General features: G+C 33.1%; 1 protein-coding gene across 1 annotated transcript in view; it reads left to right on the top strand.

Annotated features, from left to right (window-relative positions):
• The window catches only part of LOC100880201 (uncharacterized), a 79,488-nt gene that overhangs the window by 39,932 nt on the left and 23,418 nt on the right, over positions 1-16,138 (top strand). The window lies entirely within an intron of this gene.

The raw sequence follows: 16,138 nt of genomic DNA, 5'->3' as shown, positions 1-16,138 counted from the left end.
TAGAGTGAGTACTTGCACTCGTTGGATATGGTATGGATAGGGTAACTACTCATGAACCGTTCTACGGACAAGAGTAATACCGACTTCTACGGCATCAGATATTCTTCTTACGTTTGCTCCGGGATTGTCTTCTACAATTTTTAAAACGCGGTTCTTCGTCTCGTACGACGATGTAAATTTAAGTACGCCAGAGTTTCGATGGCGAGTTCTAACAAGCTTCATTCATAAAGACGGTGAAGATTTTGAAACAGCATATGTGAGGAAACGCTTCGATGGGGAAACTTTTGCATGTGAAGACTTTGTGCAGCTAAAGTACTTCCATTAGCATGACCATACATAAAATATACACATACCATTTCCTCCACAATATGCACGATAATAATCATACTGATATTTTATAAAATCGATTAAAATATCACAAAATTTATTTATCGAATAATAATCGGTTTACATGTGCATTAAGATAGTTTGCCAAAAATTCCGTCATTCGATTGATCTACCCGTTCCCTGACGCACCATGGAAAATTGATGAGGAATATTTGAGCAAGTTTTTCGAAGAGTCGTACATATTAATGTGGATAAATTAAAACTCGCAGTGGCGCACAGAACAGTATCGGCAAAAATAAAAAATCTTATTGGCAGCATGCCAAATTGAATTTTCGTTATAATTCCTGGCGGCGAAAACACGATAAATTATTAAATTTCGTACATTTCTACATGAAATTTTTTCTTAAACGACTGGTATTTCAAACGTCTGAAAATTATTTTCTACGTAAATCGGCTAAATATTTAATTTACCAAATTCCTTTGAATTAATTTGTTGTTTGTGCACCATGAATACTCAAAGAATATTGGCCATGATTTTCGCGTGAAAGGTCAGATTAATAAAAACAAATTGGGTTGGTATATTTATGCAGCACTCTGTATACGCTTATTAAAGCGTTTTTGCTCAATACAGTTTGTCCTCTGTAATATGCTGGTGTGCAGTATATTACACGAATGTTCAACGGTTTTCTTTGGACATTATGGTTATATACGGAGATTTTTGCTATACCGTATCACGGCTGTATTTATATACGCTGTTCAGTTTGCTTTCTGTGTATGTGTACGCGTTTTACAGCTTCCCTAACTTAGTACACGAATGCAGCTCAGTTTTCCTTTAACTCCGCAGCAAAAGGGCTAATAAACCCATGTAACTCAAGAGAGTCGGTCGACATGAACGAAGTACCCCTTTTGTCTCTGTGTCATCCCGCGAGACTTCTTGTGTAACGACCACCATAGAACTGTACGTTGCATTAATTGATTTCCATTGCATTGCCGGTTACGTTCGTGCTTGCGCAACTTTTAATCTTCTCCGAGTAAAATAAGGAATGGAACTTTAAATAATTTGCACGGAAGACTCGCAGGACGCGTAATTTTTACTGAATGGTTAAAAGTAAAATAGCAGGATAATACAGTGCATTATGATATACATTTCAATCATAAATCGAGAAAAACGATATCGATTTAGAACGAATCCATTGAATTGTAAACTTGATTTTGTACATTAACGATTCTATTCTCTAAGATTTCTCGCTTGTTTTATTCAAAATATTTTAACACTACCACAGTAGTCAAAATGACTGGTTTTACAATTTCATTTTAAAATTGTTACTTCACGTTATATTTTTTCCGTAACGATGCCTCCTCAGCGATAACTAAAGGTAATATGACGAATTTTATTTTTGTTTCATTTATTCGGAATGAGAATAATTTAGCATCATGGCTACTTGTATCAATATCAGACTAGTACTTCTTCAAGTGGAAAAGTATCTATAATCTGTTTACCGAACCCGAAATCGTTTATTAGATATTTAGAAGGATTTATCGATGTTTTCTTATGAAATTTCATTCCACGCAACGTCTTATATGGCGCCGCAACATAAACATGACGAGATGTAACGTAACGTAGCCATCGATGTTGTTTCGCGCGGCCATTTTGTATACCATAGTCGTGAAATAGGACCCAATTCTTTTTTATATAACGATATTTTACAAGCTCTAAAAATGGTACAACGATTGAAAATCGCTGAATTGTTGCAAAAAGAGAAGAATATACAATTTAATGCCCTGATAAGGATGGTGAATTCTGTGAGCATAAAGAAAGCGAATTAGAAGAAAATGAAATTGAACTTCATAGTGATAATGAGATTATGGAGCAAGAATGTTCAGGAGTCGGAAAGTGAATTAGAAAATATTTGGAATTCACGTAAAAGAAGTGCTTGTGGCTTTCAAGTTCTGAAGATGAAAACGAATGTATACAAGATCATGAAAATGAAATTACTGCAGACGGAATCAGTTGGGAAAAAAGGAGGGTCTAATTGTATTATAGTCATTATAGTTGCTAGGTAGTTAGTTATAAGTTCATAAAATGGAATTCCTTTTGTAAGATTGTAATAAATTAATAAATACAAAAATATTCTTATTACGTATTTTTTTAAGATTTTGGTTTTGGTAGAAATAGTTTTGTTGTAACTGATATCTAATGTTGAAAGTGATACAAGTTAAAAGTGTATGATTTGCAGAAACTGTGAAGAACTAAAATGTATTTCAACATAATTAAAGAGTACCAAGTGTAACACAACTCTAGAATATAATATTTAAATTCAGTTTAATATTTATTCGATTACTATTATTTCCATGAAAAGATATAGAAAGGAACGCAGTCTCAAAATATGAGAAGAACTCGCATAACAATGCAAGTGCACAAATTTTTCTTTCTTTCATCCACCATGATGAAAGCGCATAAATTTAATTTATTTGGGTCAAATAGACAACGTACAATGTGAAAAAACCTAGCGTGTAATTTAAAATTCAAAATCTCCAAGCAACTGTGAAACATGGCGGTTGAGTGATAACGTCTTTGTGTCTGCAGCTGCAATGCATAATTTCGTACAGGAAAACATGAATAAATAGCAATATCGAGATACTTTGTACTACAGCTGCAGAGTGTGTTGTGTAAATATGTCTGTATTGTCTTTTATGTATTAAATATGTATTGTCTTTTATGAATCTTCTGCTGAAAATTATGACAAATTTTTTGTTGAATACTTTTAGCTCTAATTAAATACTAAATTACTGTATGTAAGATTCCTCTGTGCAAAGTTGTCATTTGGAAGATTTGTACATGAAAATTTGCCAGTTGTATGTTTAAAATTTGAAAGATACTTGAGATTTTGAAACTAGCAAGTTTGGAACTCTCAATCATTGCATTTGGAAGGTTAGTACTTGTAATATGAGTATTTGAAGAGTTAAAATTTAAAAAATTACCACTTGAAAGGTTAAAACTAATAAGTTGGAATTCACAAGATTTCTACTTGAAAGATTGACATCTGGAAGATCGGTTCTTGATAGATTATCATTTGAAATATCAGTAGCTGAAGGATTCTTACTTAAAACATCAGTACTTGGATTGGTACTCGAAAAAATTATTATTCCAACTAGATTTAGAATTTGTATTCCAACTTGGTCAAAACAGTTCAAAACACAACACGATTAAAATATGAAACTCGCAAGGTTTGCATTTACAAAACTAACACTCATACACTCCTTTACCAGTAATCGAAGATCCACATCATTTCAGCACATCTTTTAAACGCGTTATTATTTAAAAAATATAAATCGTGTATTTCGCTTGTTAACCGCGAAGAAGCTTTCACTAGCTTGTATACGTATCCCTCTGTCTTTCATTGTTATCACCTTAGTTTTAGACGACCAGTAAGCGTTAAAATCTCGTTAAAACGAGTTCTCGCAGAACCACACTGAATAAAAGAAAGAACAGCGAAAAACGTTGAGCGTAATTTAGCCGTCCTAGCGAAACAGGTCCCAGGCGTTTTATAAATAAATTGAATTGTATGAGACGCGATAGGAGGATGCTCGGAAGGAAGGAAGAACGAGAAAGATAAATAAAACGAAACGGAAGAAAATGGACAGGGAAACGGATGGACAAGCAAATAGAAAATGAGAAAATGATACGGTAGAGAACATCGCGGGTACAGGGTGCAAAGGGGGTTGAAACAAGGGACGGAAAACGAGAAAAGGTTGAAGGTAGCGAGGAATTTTCATTCACAGTTCTTTCCCACCTTTTTTTTCTTGCTCGAATACTTCCTTCCGTCGTTTAATATCGCGTTACGTACGCGATGCGAAGTAGCTTCGTTTTATTCGTATTCAACGCGAAATAAGATTTATTGCGAAGTCGTGAATACAATTGATCGACTTTATTGTCGGAGACGTTTTGAAAGTGTGATAGATCGATTTTTTAGAAAAGGATAATAATGGTTCAAACTTAATATACATATTTATCTGTAAGCAATATAAGTATAGGTACGCAACTTACGATTTTTCTCCCACTTGCAGCCACCTTATGAAATAAAGTTTAGAACAATATTTGCAGGGTATGAAGTGCACAATAGATATTAGTAAAGCAAATTTTGAAAACAGTTTGTTCTCCTGGCAAAGTCAAAGTCACCTTGGGTTTTTTAAATAGGAACATACATTGTTTTTATTCGTAGCTTTAGAGGACATCGAGACGAATTCAAAACACATATTACATGATATTTTTATTAACATATTACTCGATTTACAGAAGTGGAAATGTGAAGTAAAAGACCGGAATATTACGTGATGGAAGGCGGCATACATTTTGAACATGTAATTAAATAAAGTGTATTTTTCTTACATTCTAGTCGCGTGTTTACATTCAGTAATCTCTTCGGAATCATATAATGGTTGCACTACCAAAGTCAAAAGCTAAGTAATTCACATTTCCTCTTCTGTAAATCGAGTAATATGTTAATAAAAATATCATGGTCATTTCCATTTATATCAAATCATTACAGTATTATTAATTATAATGTTACAATTATATTATTATAGGAATGTAATGTTATTAATTATAGTATTATTACTATAGGTCATTTTCACTTATATCAAATCATTACTGTATTATTAGTTATAATGTTACAATTATATTATTATAAGAATGTAATGCTATTAATTATAGTATTATTACTATAGGTCATTTTCACTTATATCAAATCATTACTGTATTATTAGTTATAATGTTACAATTATATTATTATAAGAATGTAATGTTATTGATTATAGTGTTATTACTACATATAGGCCATTTTCACTTACATGGAATCATCACTGTATTATTAGTTTTAATGTTGCTGTGGTATTTAGCTGTGGCAAATTTTAGTAATACAATACTGTGAGACAAATTGTATAACTATACCTCAAATTGTATTACTATACGAATTGTATAACCTCAATAAGAGTTTGCGCTAGGCACCATTGCAGATTTCTAACATCAACTTGCAAGTTCTAGTTCAGTTTCTAAATACCCAACAAAGTCAACGCGTTCCTGTTTCATCGATGCACAAAACCCTTTAACAATTTCACTGTTATTTGAAAATTAATCGTGGTTTATTTTATTTTTGAAAAAATATGACTCAGAATGATTTCGATGGAAATTATGTGATGCATTTGAAACTGAAGCTGGTAGGTAATGATAAGAAAATAAAAGTACTTTTCTGGGTAATAACGTCACTCCGATATAATCCTCGTTTCCAAGGCATTTTATTATTTTTATTATGCACCATATAAAATGTTATACAGAACGACGATGGGACATGTTGAATTTAAAATTTTCTATTTATTACCAAAATGAGGACCAAGTAATTTCAGAAATATAAAATTATTTTGTTTGTACGAAGCAACTAAATAAATATAAGAACATGGTGAGTTTATTACCGTATCATGAATATCTTCAAATATGAAATCCTAAATAGAATACAAAATATATAAAGCGATAAAAAGTATTAAAAATTCTTAACAAATTGTAAATTCCTAACAGTATACAAAAAATATGTCCATTAGAGCTTACTAATATTTTGAAATGTATTCAAATGCAAATCTTAAACATTCTATGATAACAGAAAATGAGCTTGTCCCACTTTCAAAATAACGACGCATATTGAAGCAATAAATGAAATTGTTTCCTTCGAAATAACTTGAATAATAGTTGTCTGTGTGCTGAATATAGAACTACCTTGTCAGCATTACTGATGTACCGGAAATATTCTGGGTATAATGCAATATTCTGTCTTTAATAACTGAAAGATCTGATTGTGACATCTTTGAAACGCGTGCATAGACTTGATTTTATTATAATAGAAGGAATGATCAAGTAAATCGAAATACTGATTAACTGTCAATTATTTGATATACTTTCCTGATTTTCGTAATTCAAATATATTGTATAATGAATTTCATTCAAATTTTTAATATCAAGAATTCTGTAACCGCAATTCAATTTCCGCCGTCGATAATAGTCCATTATCATTGTCATTAACTATTAATAGAAAAAAACAAAATTAATTTTGTTCGTCAATAATGGTTAACAGTGTTCAAACGAAATTTTAATCGTTTATAATTGCTATTCGTAAGCAAAATTATTTTATTAAAGACATTTATTATTGCAAATAATATAAGATAAGATAGTAATTAAAGATATTAATTATTATAACATAACATTTAAACATTTTTTTATAATAATCATATCTAGTTTTTATTTTCGTCTTAATTCGATGGATGTCTGTATGATATAATATACAATTGAATTAGAGCCTCCGTATCCGCGGAAGTAGTTTATAAGATCTGCGTGGAAGTAGGTTTGGAAAGTAGGTTTTTCGTGGATATGATCAATCACTGATATTATTAGCAGCGGACATGGAGGACCGCGGATACGGAAACTGTGGATATGGAGAGTTATAAATACAAAAAAACTTTAAGCAAATTGTAAAGGATAGTGAAAAAGAATGTCGTGAATGTGGAGAACCGCGGATATGGAAACCGCGGATACGGGGTCGCCGATATTGAGAGTCATAAATACAGAAAGCCATACGTAAATGTGAAAAAAAAATAAAAGAGGAAAACCGTGGCTGTGGAGGACCGCGGATACGGAAACCGCGGATACAGAGACCGCGGATATTGAGAGTCTTGAATACAGAAAATCATAAGTGAATGTGAATAATACTTGAAAAGGAAAACCGCGGATATGGAATACCGCGGATATAAATGACCATAGATATTGCGATCCGTGAATACAGAAAACCGCGGATATGGAGAACCGTGAATATGGGGAACCGCGAATGTAGGGAGCCGCGGATATGGAAATCTGTGGATATTTAAGAAATGCTGTCTTAGGCAACCGCGGATATTGAAAACCGTAAATAAGGGAAACCGTGGATACCGAAAACTGCAAATACGAGAAGCCTTGAATTTCGACAAAACGCGGATACGGAAAATCAATAAATTGATATCACAAATAATTGATACTATCGACAACCGAAACCGCGGGTAACTGACTGAATCCTTGAAAAGTTGAAACCGCAAATTACTGCAATGACAAAAATTAACACCGTCTATAACCGAACTTGTGAAAAATTAAAACCGCGAATAACTGATACTGCGAATAATTGAAATAGCAAATAATTAATATTGCAAATAACTGAAAGCGTTAATAGTTGAAACAACAAATAAAATTGAGAATAAAATAACGAAAGAGTGGACCCTCATAAAATTATATTCTCGTCAATTTATATCGCGGTTAATTGATATCGCAATTATACAATCACACAATGATGCAATTATACAATTTGTAGTTTTTCATAGTGTTGTCAGTATTACTCAAATTTACGGAGCTATATCGCACCGCAGTATAGTCAACTAAAAATAATTTTAATCTAATGTAAACATACACCAGTTTCAAAATATCTTTCCAATATACGTTAATCAATCAAACTTCCCTCGCACGAATATTAGGAAAATTCAATTATTTTCACTAGATTGCTCACAGATAAAAATATCGTATCGTATTATCTTCATTCCTCCCAGAAACGAACTCGGCTCGATGTTAAAATAAACGACCCAATTCGAAGAATTGGAGTTAGATAACAACTCCAAAAACAATAAGTTGGAGTCAAACAACGGTATGTTTATTGTTCTTTAACTCTCTATAAATTTCACAAAATCATTTAATTAAATTTCAAAAACATTTAAACTATTCACACCTACGTAACATTTCTTCAAATTCAAAAAGTAGGGCTTTTACGGTCATAAATCTGTCATTACCACAAAAAGTGAGTTTTCGGAGTTAACGATGTTTCGCCCTAAATTCTCGAATAGAATACAGTAGTGTATGTTAATAAGAGCGAGTATTATTATTTTCTTTTTCTGACGTTGCACTGTTTCCCCAACGGTCGCGGCATTATTAAAAGCAAAACTGTCACAGGAAAATTGATCGCGTCACCCATTAAACTACAGGAACATGTGGTGCGCCGCTGAAATTGACCACTATATCAAATCAACCGTGATGTATGGAAAACAAGCACACATAGAACGCAGGATTGACTTGCAAATAATTGTTTGGCGATAAATCATAATTAGGTCGACAGAAGCTGATGATTAATTTACTGCTAACGAACGGTAATTAATCAATCGCACGAATATAACGAGTTACGTGTTCTATCACGACGATAATAAAAAAAAATGTTCGCGTTATATTGTATTTCAGACGGGTACGATAACGAATATTTTATTTTGTTTAACGAAGGTATCGGGTCATAAAAGCCGTGTATGGTACACGTAATTTTATGAAACAGGCAATTAAAACAATAAAGGAATCCATAATTGGATACCTTTTTTACGATCAATTTTTAGAAAACAAAAATGAGAATTTTGTAGGTTGGGTATTTTAGGTAGGAAGGACTGTTGGGTAGTTTAGAGTTTTCACATTTTTGAGTTACTGTATCTTCAAATTTCCATGTACTTGAATATCTATAGCGATGTATCCCTATATTCCCTAATCCCTAAATTCCCAAATTCCTAATTTCTCGAATCCCTACACCTCCAAATCTCACCATTCCCAAATTCCTATATTCCAAAATCCTCACATACTCAAATCCCTACATCTCCAAATCTCTACATTCCCAAATTCCAAATTTTCTAAATTGCTATATCTCCAAATTCCTACATTCCCGAATACCTACATTCCCAAATCCCTACATCCCCAAATCCCTACATCCCCAAATCCCCACATTCCCAAATCCCCACATTCCCAAATCCCCACATCTCCAAATCCCCACATCCCCAAATCCCCACATCCCCACATCCCCAAATCCCCACATCCCCAAATCCCCAAATCCCCAAATCCCCACATCCCCAAATCCCCACATTCCCAAATCCCCACATCCCCAAATCCCCACATCCCCAAATCCCCACATCCCCAAATCCCTACATCCCCAAAATCCCTACACCCCTAAATCCCACCATTCCCAAATTCCTATATTCTAAAATCCTCACATATCCAAATCCCTCCACTCCCAAATTCCCACATTTCAAAATTCTCAAACTTCTCACAGCTGCTTAGACTTGTGTAACAGTGTCATAAAACGTTCCCTTTATAGCTAATTTCAGTTTTGGAAAAAGGAAGTAATCACATGGAGATAAGTCCGAATTTGGAAGATGTTAAAGCACACAGACTTGTTTTTCGCCAAAAATTCACGAACAGCGACAGTTCTGTGACATGGTGCGTTATCATGCAACAGAAACTAACTTCCCGGCGCTCGATATTCGGGCCTCACACGAACGATCCTCTTCCACAAATTTTCCATAACACCCAGATAATATTCGCCATTAACATTTTGTCCCTATGGAACGAATTCCCGAAGTATAATTCTTTTAGAATCGTAAAAGCAAATTAACATTGTCTTCTCTAGGAACTTCTGGAATCGCAATTTTTTTTATTTTGGAGAGCCTGGAGATTTCCGCGTAGCACTTTGGCGCTTTGTTCGAGGTTCATACTTGAAGCACCAAGTCTCATCACTAGTTACAATTGATTCCAGGAATGTATAGTTTCGTCTGGCTGTTTTGATAAGATCCTCGCAATATTCAACGCGAGCAATTTGTTGCGCTTGCCCGTGATTTTGTGACGCGGTGACGAAAGGTTCTGTCGCATTAAACGCTATAAGTTTACTATTCGTTGCTCGATTCCAATAATGATTGTTGTGTTTTGTAGAGGAGACTGTTTCCAGATAACATATTGTTTTAATAGATGGCGGTTTTCCTTAAATTTAAAAAGTTCCGTTACTTTTCTGACATACTGTGTAGCTCTACTATATCCCACTATGTCCTCCACTATGTCCACAACAGTAAAGATCGTAATTCCTCGCGTGATAGTATAGTTTCAGCCGGTAGTGTACATCGGCCAGGATGAAAGGGTTAATTCTTGTTCTGGAGAAACGACAGATGGGACAGCCGAGTTTTCCGTGTTTTAGTCGCACACACGGTCCGCAGAAAGCTCGACGTGTCGGGTCTTTTGTTCTTTCACGATGGAAGTGTGCATTAACGGGTATCGGTGTGTGTCTCGCGGGCACCACTAAGATGTGCATAAAAATCTAGAGCGCACACATATACACATATAAGATTGAAAGGAGCTTTCTCGCTAAAAGCGGCGAACCACGGAGAGAGAGCATTTAGGTGAACGCAACATTGGCTCAACCCTCCCGGGCTATCTTCTCGATTGCTAACAATCGAGAACCAGAGAACAGGCAGGTTCTTTCTCGTTAATGTTACATCGTACCTTGCTTCATTACTTTCTGCGAATCATTCGAAACTGAAATACCATGATTTTCATCACATTTATCGTGAACAAACTTCGAATGTTGAAATCGTTCGCTTTTAAATGTAAAATGGGCGAACTTACGACGCCATTATTTTTCATTTTTCTATTCCTAAATTCAATAAATAAAAAATAAGGATAATGATTTCGAATTTTATTTTTATAGAATATCGGTGATTCAAAAGTGGTGTGTTATTAAAGTTTTATTTTAATGTAAAAGCTAGAACTTTATTGTTTAGTAAAATACAAATTATATTTGTATCACTTTTTAATCAAGAACATTGTATTTCGTTTATACAATACAAACACTGATTGCAAAACATTTGATAAAATATAACATGAAAATTATGTGATAAAATGTGACCTGAAAACTGTGTGATAAAATGTGACATGAAAAATGTGTGATAAAATGTGATATGAAAATTATGTGATAAAATGTGGTATGCAAAATAAGATAAAAAGAATAATGCTCCAAAATAAATTTCAGCCTTTTTATGGTTTCTCGTGAACAAAATTATAAAAGTTGAACGTAGATTTTCCGATAAATAATTTGTTTATAACATCACTTGAAAAGTAATCGCAATTTACATGAGAACAAAGAAGAGCAGAAAATTGTTCTCGATCCATCGATGTATCGTATATTATGTTTGCTTCTTGGCATATTTTAATATTATATTGTGTGCACCGAGCATATAAACGGGGTCGCGGTTATCCCATGTATGCATGTATGCTCTACATATTTCTTGCTGCGATTTTCTTTCCGCAAAGAATGTATATTATACCGAAATACTTGTTACTTTCTTCTATCTCTTTTTTTGTCACACTACAGGGTGTCCGCGCCAAAGTGTTACACCTTAATATCTCATGAACTATTGATGTCACGAAAAAGTGCTTATATGGAAATTGCAGGGTAAAAGAGGCCCTATGTTTTGGCAGAAGCAAAATTTTTTTATTGTTATTAATGTAAAAGATATGATGGTGAAGTTTCGTTTTTTTAAATGGAACTATAATTTTTTCTCGATCAAGTGATAGTGCTTTTCAAGACGAATTCATCAAGGTTTTATGTACTTACCCGATTTTTATTAGTTTTCGAGATATGACGCTTAGAAATTTACTGATTTTCAGCAGTGACATCTCGGTTTGACGAGTAAGTCATAAAAACGTTCTTATTGTTACGGTAAGTGCCGCTGGTTTGACTCTGCCTGCCGAAACAGATAGGCGGGGTGTATGGGCAAAATGGCAGGTCCGAAGAGTAAGAAACGTGAAAAGTATTGTCCATTACGGTTTAAGTTTTCCGTATCGAAGATGATATTAATTGTAATTTGGAAGGTTGGGACATTTATTTAAATGTTTCAGTACAAGTTAGGTATAAAGACAATTTAACAATATAACTGACTTGAAAAATAGAATACACAATGCATGCGTAAATATCCCGTGCGAAATTATGGAAAACGTCGAGAACGAATTTGTAAAACGTATACAAACTTGTATTTCAAATAGCGGAAAGCACGTGGAATAAATTTTTTGCATATTATTTTTTGTTAAATTGTCTTTATACCTACCTTGTACTGAAACATTTAAATAAATGTCCCAACCTTCCAAATTACAATTAATATCATCTTCGATACGGAAAACTTAAATCGTAATGGACAATAGTTTTCACGTTCCTTACTCTTCGGACCTGCCATTTTGACCATACACCCCGCCTATCTGTTTCGGCAGGCAGAGTCAAACCAGCGGCACTTACCGTAACAATAAGAACGTTTTTATGACTTACTCGTCAAACCGAGATGTCACTGCTGAAAATCAGTAAATTTCTAAGCGTTATATCTCGAAAACTAATAAAAATCGGGTAAGTACATAAAACCTTGATGAATTCGTCTTGAAAAGCACTATCACTTGATCGAGAAAAAATTATAGTTCCATTTAAAAAAACGAAACTTCACCATCATATCTTTTACATTAATAACAATAAAAAAATTTTGCTTCTGCCAAAACATAGGGCCTCTTTTACCCTGCAATTTCCATATAAGCACTTTTTCGTGACATCAATAGTTCATGAGATATTAAGGTGTAACACTTTGGCGCGGACACCCTGTACATGTACATACAAGATACAATGTATACAATATATGCATATGTATAACGTTACATTTATTGTACAGAATATATAATATTATATAACATATTATTATAAAATAGAATTGTATTTAACAATTTATAGAAAGATTGATAACGTACTACATGAAATATATAATAACGTACTAAATTTTAATTTAGTAATTTAGTTTAATTTAATTAATTATAATAGCATTATATACAATAAAGATTGGTAACGTACTACATGAAATACATCATAAGTTATTATAAATTTAATAAATTTAATATGTCGTTATATGTATATTTCATGTAGTACGTTATCAATCTTTTAATAGATTTTTGAATACGTTTTAATTTTATTGAATATTTTGTACAACAAATGTAACATTAATTTGTACAATAACTGTATAATACATATTTTTCCATATAACACAAAGACACGCGCGCGTACGTATATGCGCGCGCATGTGCGCATGCGCATGCGTATATACATACATAATATATGTATGTCAAATGATTAAAAAGAAATATTTAACATATTAAATTTATAATTTTAACTTATTATGTACTTCATGTAGCACATTATTAATCTTTTAATAAATTTTTACGTATGTTTTAATTGTATATAATATATTATTATATATGTTGTATAATACGATAATTGTATAATACATATTTTTCTATATAACACAAATATACGCGCACGCATGTACGCATGCGTATACATATAATATATGTACATTAAATAACCAAGAAATTTCATTCTACATACAGAGCACGTATTATATCATATGATTTTAATTCAATGTTAATGCAACGAAGAAATATGAGTGAATGCATAAAGAGACAGTACTTATTACACACTTAGCAAACAGCAGGGAATTATATATGATCGCATATGATTAATATCGCACCTCATTCCGAGGTGTGATATCATTTCTGCCCCTCTAATGCAGAGACATTTCACAGCTATTATTAAGTGGTGCATAATAAATGTCGACGCGAAAACAGTTTTATTAAGGTGTTGAATCTTTGTGAAATTATACTGTGTGTTCCAGTAGTGAACGGTCGAATTTACTGGTATATTTTATTAGTAGAAATGAGGATTTGGGGATTTGAGAATTTGGAGATTTGGGAATTTGGAGATTTAGAGATTTGGGAATTTGGAGATTTGGGAATTTAGGGATTTGGAAATTGGGAGATTTGGGAATTTAGGAATTTGGGAATTAGGAGATTTGGGAATTTAGGGATTTGGAAATTTGGGAATTTGGAGATCTGGGAATTGGGAGATTTGGGAATTTAGGGATTTGGGAATTGGGAGATTTGGGAATTTGGAGATTTGGGAATTTAGGGATTTGGAAATTTGAAGATTTGGGAATTAGGAGATTTGGGAATTTGGAGATTTGGGAATTTAGAGATTTGGGAATTTAGAGATTTGGGAATTTGGAGATTTGGGAATTTAGGAATTTGGGAATTTAGGGATTTGGAAATTTGAAGATTTGGGAATTAGGAGATTTGGAATTTAGGGATTTGGAAATTTGAAGATTTGGGAATTAGGAGATTTGGGAATTTGGAGATTTGGGAATTTGGAGATCTGGGAATTGGGAGATTTGGGAATTTAGGGATTTGGGAATTGGGAGATTTGGGAATTTGGAGATTTGGGAATTTAGGGATTTGGAAATTTGAAGATTTGGGAATTAGGAGATTTGGGAATTTGGAGATTTGGGAATTTAGAGATTTGGGAATTTAGAGATTTGGGAATTTGGAGATTTGGGAATTTAGGAATTTGGGAATTTAGGGATTTGGAAATTTGAAGATTTGGGAATTAGGAGATTTGGGAATTTAGGGATTTGGAAATTTGAAGATTTGGGAATTAGGAGATTTGGAATTTAGGGATTTGGAAATTTGAAGATTTGGGAATTAGGAGATTTGGGAATTTGGAGATTTGGGAATTTGGAGATTTGGGAATTTGGAGATCTGGGAATTGGGAGATTTGGGAATTTAGGGATTTGGGAATTGGGAGATTTGGGAATTTGGAGATTTGGGAATTTAGGGATTTGGAAATTTGAAGATTTGGGAATTAGGAGATTTGGGAATTTGGAGATTTGGGAATTTGGAGATTTGGGAATTTAGAGATTTGGGAATTTAGAGATTTGGGAATTTGGAGATTTGGGAATTTAGGAATTTGGGAATTTAGGGATTTGGAAATTTGAAGATTTGGGAATTAGGAGATTTGGGAATTTAGGGATTTGGAAATTTGAAGATTTGGGAATTAGGAGATTTGGGAATTTGGAGATCTGGGAATTGGGAGATTTGGGAATTTAGGGATTTGGGAATTGGGAGATTTAGGAATTTGGATATTTGGGAGTTTGGATATTTGGGAATTTGGAGACTTGGGACTTTGGGAATTTGAAGATTTGGGGATTTGAGAATTTGAGAACTTGTGAATTTGAAAATTTACCAATATGAAAATATGAAAATTTGGACATATAATAAGTACATAATAACTTAAACACATTTGTTTTTAACATAACCCTGAAATACAATTAAACGCGTTAAACATAGTAACATAAAAACTTCATTATGTAAGTTTCCAGTACACATTCGATAAAAAATGGACTATACTTTTTTACAAGCATGTTTCAAAGAGTCAATACAATCACTGAAAGATGGATGAATAAAAGTTTCGGATCAATACACTGCTGAGCATAACAATAGCACCGTCCATACTTTCAAAATTGTATAACTCTGAAAGAATAATCTGCATATCAATTGTATTATCTGAAAACGCAAAACATATGAAAAATAATAAATTGTTATTGAAAACCAATGATTTGTCTGCATAGAAATGAAGATTAAATGAAAAAGTGTGAAAAAGGACAATTCAATTTCAATTTGAAAAGTGGCTATTAAACGTCCGTAAATCTAGTGTTAAATTCAATTTCACTGAAAATTCATGTATGAAATATATTGTCGTTCGAATGCAAATAATCGTCAAAACTGTTGGGATTTCAAATTATCAGTTAAATGTAGATAATTTGAGGAATATATTTATTGATACATCGATGTGTTTTTATTAGAGATTATCAGGTTGTAAATTCTAGCTTAATTAGTCAATCTACAAAATGTAAATATGGCGGCGTTGAAATGCAACATGGCGGAAAATAAGCGAATATCAAAGTAATACCGCAACTTCTGCAGTTTCCGTTACAACTGAATAAGGGATTCTCTAATCTGATTATAATTGATGCTGCAAAATGGTGTTGATACTTCTATGTAAAATGGTTTAAAATTGGGCACTGTCATGAAATT

Source organism: Megachile rotundata, chromosome 6, assembly GCF_050947335.1.
Source record: "Megachile rotundata isolate GNS110a chromosome 6, iyMegRotu1, whole genome shotgun sequence".
Lineage (NCBI taxonomy): Eukaryota > Metazoa > Arthropoda > Insecta > Hymenoptera > Megachilidae > Megachile > Megachile rotundata.
This window is presented reverse-complemented; position numbering and strand designations above follow the sequence as displayed.